Here is an 8,174-nt window from a genome sequence, read left to right on the forward strand (position 1 = left end):
CAAGTAAATTAATGTTGGGTTTTGAGTGTTTAAGGGTGTAAGATGCCGTTAAGTAGATAATAATTAATTGAATGCTAGCACCACACTTTCATTCAATTCCAACACTTTTTTGGGGATAAAATGGTTAATGCGTTATGCATGCTTTCAATATACATTCACAAACATCAAGGTCTAAGCCTGTGCTAAAATGGAAACTTTGGCTATATGAATACAGGGATGACAACCAAGCCAAGGGCCCTTTCTAGTGGTTACTGAGTGTAGTGCAGGTATGGTTTTCAGCATCAGTGTCTGTAGTTTCTCAGCAGTCCCCATGAGGGAGCTATTGGACTGGAGTTATCACTGGTCAAGCAGCCAAACACATTCTCACTGCAAAACCTTATTCACTTTAATCATTCTAGTAAGGTAAATGTTATTTGTACAGTGCTCTGTTATTCAAAACTAGCTGTCAACGGAAGGAAACTTTATTTGCACCGTAACATTATTTGGCTGTCCTACCAGAATCCTAAATGTGTTAAGGTCTTAACATCAGCTAAAACGTCTCCGTGACTCATCAATTATTTGAATGACCTGCTCTACATGTGTACTTTGTGGCTGGAATGTGATATCTTAAAGCTCCGTGCTAACCAAGTGAGATGAGTCCAGAAACGGCTGAGCACTTACTGTAGCACATCAAGGTACACTCATCCGCTCTCACGTAATGGGTCTTTTCTTATAGTAAAACCACTTTTCATTGCATAATGGATTGACCTGATTTAAGACTTATTATGGCAAGGGATTGTGTTATGATATTACTCCAAAAAGCTTAAGTGCACACTAGATATTTATCCTGTTGCACAACTAGCTCAGAGTCACATTGACCCTCTTATCCTGTGGAAAACAGCTTGAAAATAGAAGCCCCCCCAATCCCATAATTAAACCTGACCTGGTTTATCTCAAGGAATAACAAGGACAACACAAGGGAAGGCATGTCGAGGGGCACCTCAATTGAACTATGTCTATGGGGTCTCTGTCTACATGGTGTGGCCCTGAGGCTAGTGTGGTTCTGATCCATGTGTTACTGTAAAGTGCCCTTTTAAACAGTAGTCCTCAGACATTGGGAGAAAGAGGGAACACTGTGTTCTTCTCCTGACAATGTTTTTTTTTCTAGGGCCCTAAACACTAGGCCCCCCATCTGTCATAACAGCACAAAGTAATAATAGTTGTTTATTTAGCATACTTTTTTTTACAACTTTTATTTCCCAGCGTGTCATGGATAAGCAGCAGTAAGAGCTGGCTTGCGTAAGAGGCCTTCAATCCCTACTGTGTTTACATCACCAGCCCCCCCGTCCCCCCCCTCTCCCCGTCCTCCGTTGGTCATGTTTCAAAGCAGAAAGAAGGGATGAGTTTATTTTTCTCCTTTACCTAATTAAAATATACAGTGTTCTTTAACTGACCACAAATAATCTCCTTTGGAATGTTATTTTTCTAGTATGGTTACAAGAGATTTCTCCTGGGTTAAAATCTGCTTTTACAGCTGTTGTAATTGTACTGGCTCTGATTCTCAAATCTCTTCACATCCACTGATCCAGGTACAGTAAGATATAGGGACTTACAGGCTCAATATGTGATATTAATCAATTAGGTACAAATATGTGCACAGTCACAGCTCTGTGTTAGGTATCACCCCTCCCCCCCATATCAAAGCCCAGTATTTTGTTGAATAACAGTATTTGCACAGTCTATTTTTATACACTTGTGTGTACTGTACACTGCCTGTCTGTGTGTGGCCTGTATGTACAGTACACAGGTCTATAGGGACGGCAGTGTACTCTAGCATGGAATTGGAACATTGTGTACCTTGCTAAACTCATTAGCCTGATTCTAACACCCCTTTAACATCCTATTGACAGGCTTACGAAAGCTAAGCTGTGACTTGGAATTCGATCGATCATATGCTTTTCTTTAGGTCGGCACATTTTTTTTCCTCCCACAATTAGGGCCAATGAACCTTGGATGTGACAACCCCAGTGCTCAGCCAACCACAAGGTTCTTAGAGGTGACAAACTGGCGGCACACATATCCAATCATTTCTAGCCCCAGCTATTGTTTAGTTATTCCAATGTGCATCTGCTTCTACTGTCTGAGTTGCAGGCACATTGAAATGATGGAGAAATCCTCTTCTAGCTTTAATCCAAGGCACCGGTATAAACCACAGGCATTACTCTAACGTGAGTAAAATGATCTGTGAATTACAGGATCATTAATGAGCCCCGACTGTGGAACATGGCCTAACCATAGCATATTACCCATTTTGACCAGGATGACTGACCCAGTCTTAGAAGATGTATCTTTCAAGTAAAATATCTGACTTAAAAACAGAAATAAACTTTGATTGAAGAAATCAAGTCTCTCCTGTTTGTTTGCCATTTAATAACAGAGGAGGAAGGACGAGACAATTTGTCCTGGGAGTTATAGGACTTGTTACCTCTTGACATTCCTCTGAAGGCCCCTCTCTTTCCCCACAGCAGTAGCTACCTCTTAAACTTAAATAATGTACCATCTGTCAGTGTATCCTGAGACAGGTTAAAGAAAAAACTCCTTAAACTTAAATTGTCACAGCTGACGGATAGTGTAAGAAGGTAGTCGGAGAGACAGATGAGATGATAAAGGAGAGCGTTAGACACTTGAGTGACAGGTACATTAGGTATGTTAAACGCCCAGGTGAGGCCGGGACAGAAATCCCCTATTCTGAGGGCTAGGGCTTTTCCTCACGATAGTGTTATTACTGCTAAGAGCTCTGATAACATTGTTACAGAAACACTTTTCCACGACCTGTCTGGCCTCGCCATTGTTATCAGCTGGGTTTTTTGTGCACAACGATTTGGCCGATTACATCAGGAAGTTTCTCACAATATGAACACCTGACTCTAATGACGGCATTGCACAGGCATACACAAACACACCTCTGTGGGAGTGAGTTAAATAACAACAAAAAGGGAAGGAGGTGGAGTGGAGGAAGAAGAAGCTACAGACACACAAATTAAACGATGACAACCTTTCTTCACGTTAAAGTGTCCTGTGCTCCCCCGAGCAACCTTGAAAGTATTCTTAGAGGGTTCCAACAAGTTCTTCCATGGTATCCTGATAAATCAGCTGGTCCTAAACTGAAAGATCACAGGTTTATTGGTTTCCCTGCCTCCTCATCCACACACCCGCCGAAACAGAACCAGTAATACCAGCTGCCATGGCCATCATATCATCACACAGCACAACATTGTCACCATTCTCCTTTACACACACACAAAATGACTTATGGCACCAAACCAGAACCAAAAACAGCTAATGCCAGCCACCAGCTGAAACCATCATGGTAAATAGTCTGATCCTCAACTCACATGGGCACACCAAGTGGCAGTTATGTCACGTCACTGAAGAATCACAAGTCATAGCTTGCAATTAAATCCAGGAAGCCAGAGTTTTCTTGTTCCCTTCCTCTTTGACAACTACAAGCGTGGCAGAGTAGAAGTCACAGGGTAGAGAGGTATTGAGAAAGATAGTTGGAGCATGAGATAGGCCGGGAGAGGAGGGAAAGACCAACAGTATCAGCCTATAGCAGCTAGAGAGCGTGTTGTGTACTTGACTGTTCCCCAACCCCAGAACCCCAGAGCTGAAGTGAACAGTGGTACATGTTGTGATTGGGATGGAAATGACTAAGAGCTCTGAATGATCCAGACCACCAGATTCAGTTCTGTTCCCCCTCACTCTGAAACACTGGACTCCCTTACGCGCTAGTAGTCACAATGAGCCCACAGAGTTCACTGTGGGTGCCTGCGTGTATTGACGTTAGTGTTCGTGTGTGTGTGTGTGTGTGCGTGTATAGTACTCTAGTCCAAACAACTGTATTTGGCAGTATTTTTATTGCTGTCAGTGAGCTTACCCACCACACAGAAAATGAACCCTATAAGGACTGGCTTAGCTATGCCTCTTGTTTTGATTGGGGCCTTTTCAAAGGTATTGAGTTGAAGTTGAGAAGATCCCCCTGAGTTGAGTATCACCAAGTTCAATAATATCATTTCTGCCAATGCTGCCTGCCTCTTCCATGTTGTGGCAGGATACAGTTGCCACAGACAGAGAAAAACAGACATCAGCCATCTGACCTAGCAACTTTTTGTTTAGAATGCTTTTGTGTTCTTAAGATTTTTCCAGGGAAAGAATAAATAGCTGTGCTTAACCAAAGGCATTCAATGTCTTGGCTAAGAATGCCTCACCATGAGAAACATATTACCCGTGGTTAGGATAGGCCTTGTGCTCTCTGAACATTTTCTTTTTTTCTCTCTTCAAAGCGTGACCAACTTGTGAAAGCAATTTTCTCTTTATTTTGTCTTAGTTGATGTCTATAGAGGACACAAGCAGAACGTCACTACACATTTGAGGAACAGTATTTGCGCGTGTCATGGTTGGCCTTGTTATGAATAGGAAACACTACTGGCCATGAAACACAAAGACATGAAACCTCTGGGTCGTTTCTCAGTGAGTCTTCTCTCAGTCTCCTGTGAACTGCACTTGATGACATGAGATACTTGAGGTCAATGCTGGAATGTAACACAACAAGTAAACTAATTGGAGAGGGCCAGACAAACAGGCACATACCAGATTAATTGGTATGTCAATGAACTGTCAATGTTGTAGGCTACACATACGCTACAAGAGGGAAATTAGAGTCATTTGCTGGAACACTGTTGGATCATTTGTCTGGGCCTGGGGAATGGAATGCCATGCGATGTGATGAGGGGTTGATTGATTGACAGGCTTGCCTATTGAACCACATGGCACAGAAAGTTCACTGGAATCTAATTGCTGTACCATTAACAATACCTTAATAATTGTTCACATACAAAGCTTGTCAAACTGATACAAGTTCTGATATGTAAAAGGTGAGCAGGTCCTGAGAGAGAAGAGCGTAAAGGGGGTGGGGTGGAGAGAGGGAGCATCCTAAGGCAGTCGAGCCTCCTACCCCCTCCAAGGCCCTGAGCAGGGATTGTTTTGTGATCCCCCCTCTTGACTATTCTGACATCAACATGATCACACCATAATGAAACTTTAATCAGGAACATAAGCATCAAATCATTTCCCCATTATGTAAGGTGTGAGGGAGCAGCTTCTAGGAAAGCTGAAAGACTGAGCGATCTAGAGATTGAAGAGAATGGGGTGAATGAAAGAGGAAAGAGCACCAGAGAAACATGACGGATAAAGACAAAAAAAAAAGAAAAGTGAGAGAAAAAAATAAGTAGGCAGGGGTATGAAAGAAAAGACTCTGGGGCATTTTATTCCCATGGTGTCAGCTGCTAAATGTCCTTAAGTATTGAAATAGAGCATGGTAAGGCCGTGTGTTGGCTTGGTCTTTCATACAAACAGCCTTCACACTAATCTCATAAGGAAGATCTCTCAAGACGTCATATCGATATGATCTTATGGAAACAAAGTCCAACATTCTATTTGCATAGTATTTGCTCTATGCTTAAACAATTCAAATGAACACCGGTCCAGTGGTCCATATCCCTAATTCCAACCGGTTGTCAAACATGGTCAATCTTGGTTTTGTAACTGGTGATGTTGAGTTCAGTCAATGGTGTCGATATGGGAAGACAAAAGATTCCTCCTCTTCCCCATGTTCTGCTTTTCTGATTCCCTGTTACATTTTCAACTCAGGGATCAAGGTTGTGACAACTTCTGCTCTTTTAGAATGCTTGGTTACCAGGGAACAAAAAGCTCACTGGCTGCTTTTAGCAGGAACGATTTAAAATCCAGATGTCTGACATTTTCCGAACGGAGCGGCCGCATTTTGTTTTGTACATCAGCAAAACAATTCAGTACTACTAACATCATGGCTGGAGATGTGAAGGTCAATGGAGATGAGTTAGATGCTGTAACAGATCATTGAATCAATTTATGTCCTGCTTTGGTGGAAAAAGATGGCCAGGACTGATAAACTAAAGGAAAACCTCTACTCCAAAGCCTTTGCATCTGCTTCTCCTCCAGAGAGCAGGTTATCTTCATGTCTATGGAAGCTTTGCTTCATTCTTTTCATTTAGATTGGTCCAGTGGTTTTGAGCTGTAGTTCTGCCATGAAGGCTTAGGTCTTGATATAACTACACCTGAATTAATTAAAACAATACTCACAATGGCTGTCTTCCAGATATCAGGACAAAATGTTCCCGCAACTGTGTGAAACCCAGCAACACAGGCTATGACTATTATCTCTGTCATGGTTTGCATAATGTGTGCGTGCGAGGGTGTGAATGTGTGTATGGGGTTGGTGTGAAAATATAGCAATGGTGTAAAACAGAGCCACTCCTGCTGAGAAAACAAAGGCTATATTAACAAGGGTGAATAAAGGGAGATGGAAAGTTACTAACATTTGCATTCCAAAGGTCTGAGGAGCAGGATATAAAAGGGAAACGGTCACTCCAGGCAGGGCCAGTCTCTTCGTCCATCCAGAGCTCAACACGGCCTGAGTGGAGCTAGCTGGTCTGGGCTTAGTGCCGACCCTCAGCGGAAGAGCACATTAAAGCAAGAATCCAGAACATTGGCATGCAGGGACATTGTCTCCCTTGTTTACTTGCAGCAGGTTAAACAGAGTGTGTGTACACACCAGTGAAGAAAGCGTCGCAGCATGTCCCTTTTCAAGTGACACTGGTATTTCCTGTTAAGAGTGGCTAGATATTTCTGGAAACCCATCAGTTCTTCTTGCTACATTTAACTTGTTTCCCGAAAAAGACCAAAAACAGGAAAGACAGACACTTGGGAAATGGTCTTCAGTGTAAACTGAAGATACTGTTGTTTGAGGAATGTTTTTCAAGTGGAGAGACTTGATATTCGGCACACAAGAGGAGAATATGGTTAAAATGGGTCACAATGGTTCCCTGGTCCTTTGTACAAGGAACTACATTCTGACCAGACTAAAGCTTTGTGGTTGAGGGCACAAGACACGCAGTGGTTGTTCCATGCCTAAACAGACCACACAATGAAGTAAATTCATCAAGATGAATAGTTTAATACAAAATGTACATTTATTGTTCTTCGATACATTTTTGCGAGGCATGCCATCAACATTTATTAATTTCAATGTAACGTCCACCTGGACACAAGTGCAAACCTGCCTGAAATTCATGAGCAGTAACCAGGAATGAAAGTCACAAGTACAGTCGAGATAAAAAAAAAAAGAAAAAAGGAGGCATACAATAATTATTAAAATGTTCATACATTATGGATCTTAAAATATTTTACAGATTATTCTTACACTATCAATCAATATACACTTCAGTACTTTTTGAGAAGTCCTCAAGAGTAATTTCTCTTCACTCTCAAACACCACATATCCAAAGGAGCTTTCTTCAAAGCCTTTCAATTGGTTGCAAATCATTGAACTGTCATTAACGCCACAATTTAAAATGATTGTGACGTCATTGAATCCTAGTCACTTCCTCTTCAAAAAGACATCTGTTCACAATGCCTGAAGGGAAATATATTGTGACATATCCAACATGGCAAACTGATATTTCAAACATGAGTACATGGAAATTGTGCAACAATAGCAAAAAAAATCTTACAAGAATAAACAGAAACATTAACACAACAGGTGAACTATATGGCACTTGGTGGAAACGAGTGATGGAAATATATTAACAATAGATGGTGGGAAGTGGCCATGTACATTTGTGTCTTAATTAATCATTCAACTAAACTGTGCTTTTTGAGCCATTTCATCAAGACTTTGGTTAATACTTTGATCATGTGTAGTTCATTCTTAAAATAAAAAGTGCTTTAAATTGACATCAAGATTGTCCTTACACTAAACAACAGATGTGATTTAATTAGATGTGGTGATTGAGATGGCTTTCTATGTTTGGAGGCCTGAAGTGGTCATATGAACAAACAAAGTCAAAGAAGACTATTTAACCCTTCTGACTGGTTTCTGTGAGGGCACTCCCCTAACACAGTCAGTTTTCCTTTGCTGCGTAGGCAGCATCTCATCTAGGGACATCTGTCTAACCACATTGGCATCCTTCATAATCAACATCATCATGAAAGGCATTTAAGGTTCAGACCTCAACAAAAGCAAAGAGGTTCCAACTTCCTGTTGGCCAACGTCATTTCCTCTCAGGGTGAGCAGTTACATCCTCACAAAGGAGAGG

This window comes from Salmo salar, chromosome 03, assembly GCF_965601325.2.
Source record: "Salmo salar chromosome 03, fSalSal1, whole genome shotgun sequence".
Classification (NCBI taxonomy): Eukaryota; Metazoa; Chordata; class Actinopteri; order Salmoniformes; family Salmonidae; genus Salmo; species Salmo salar.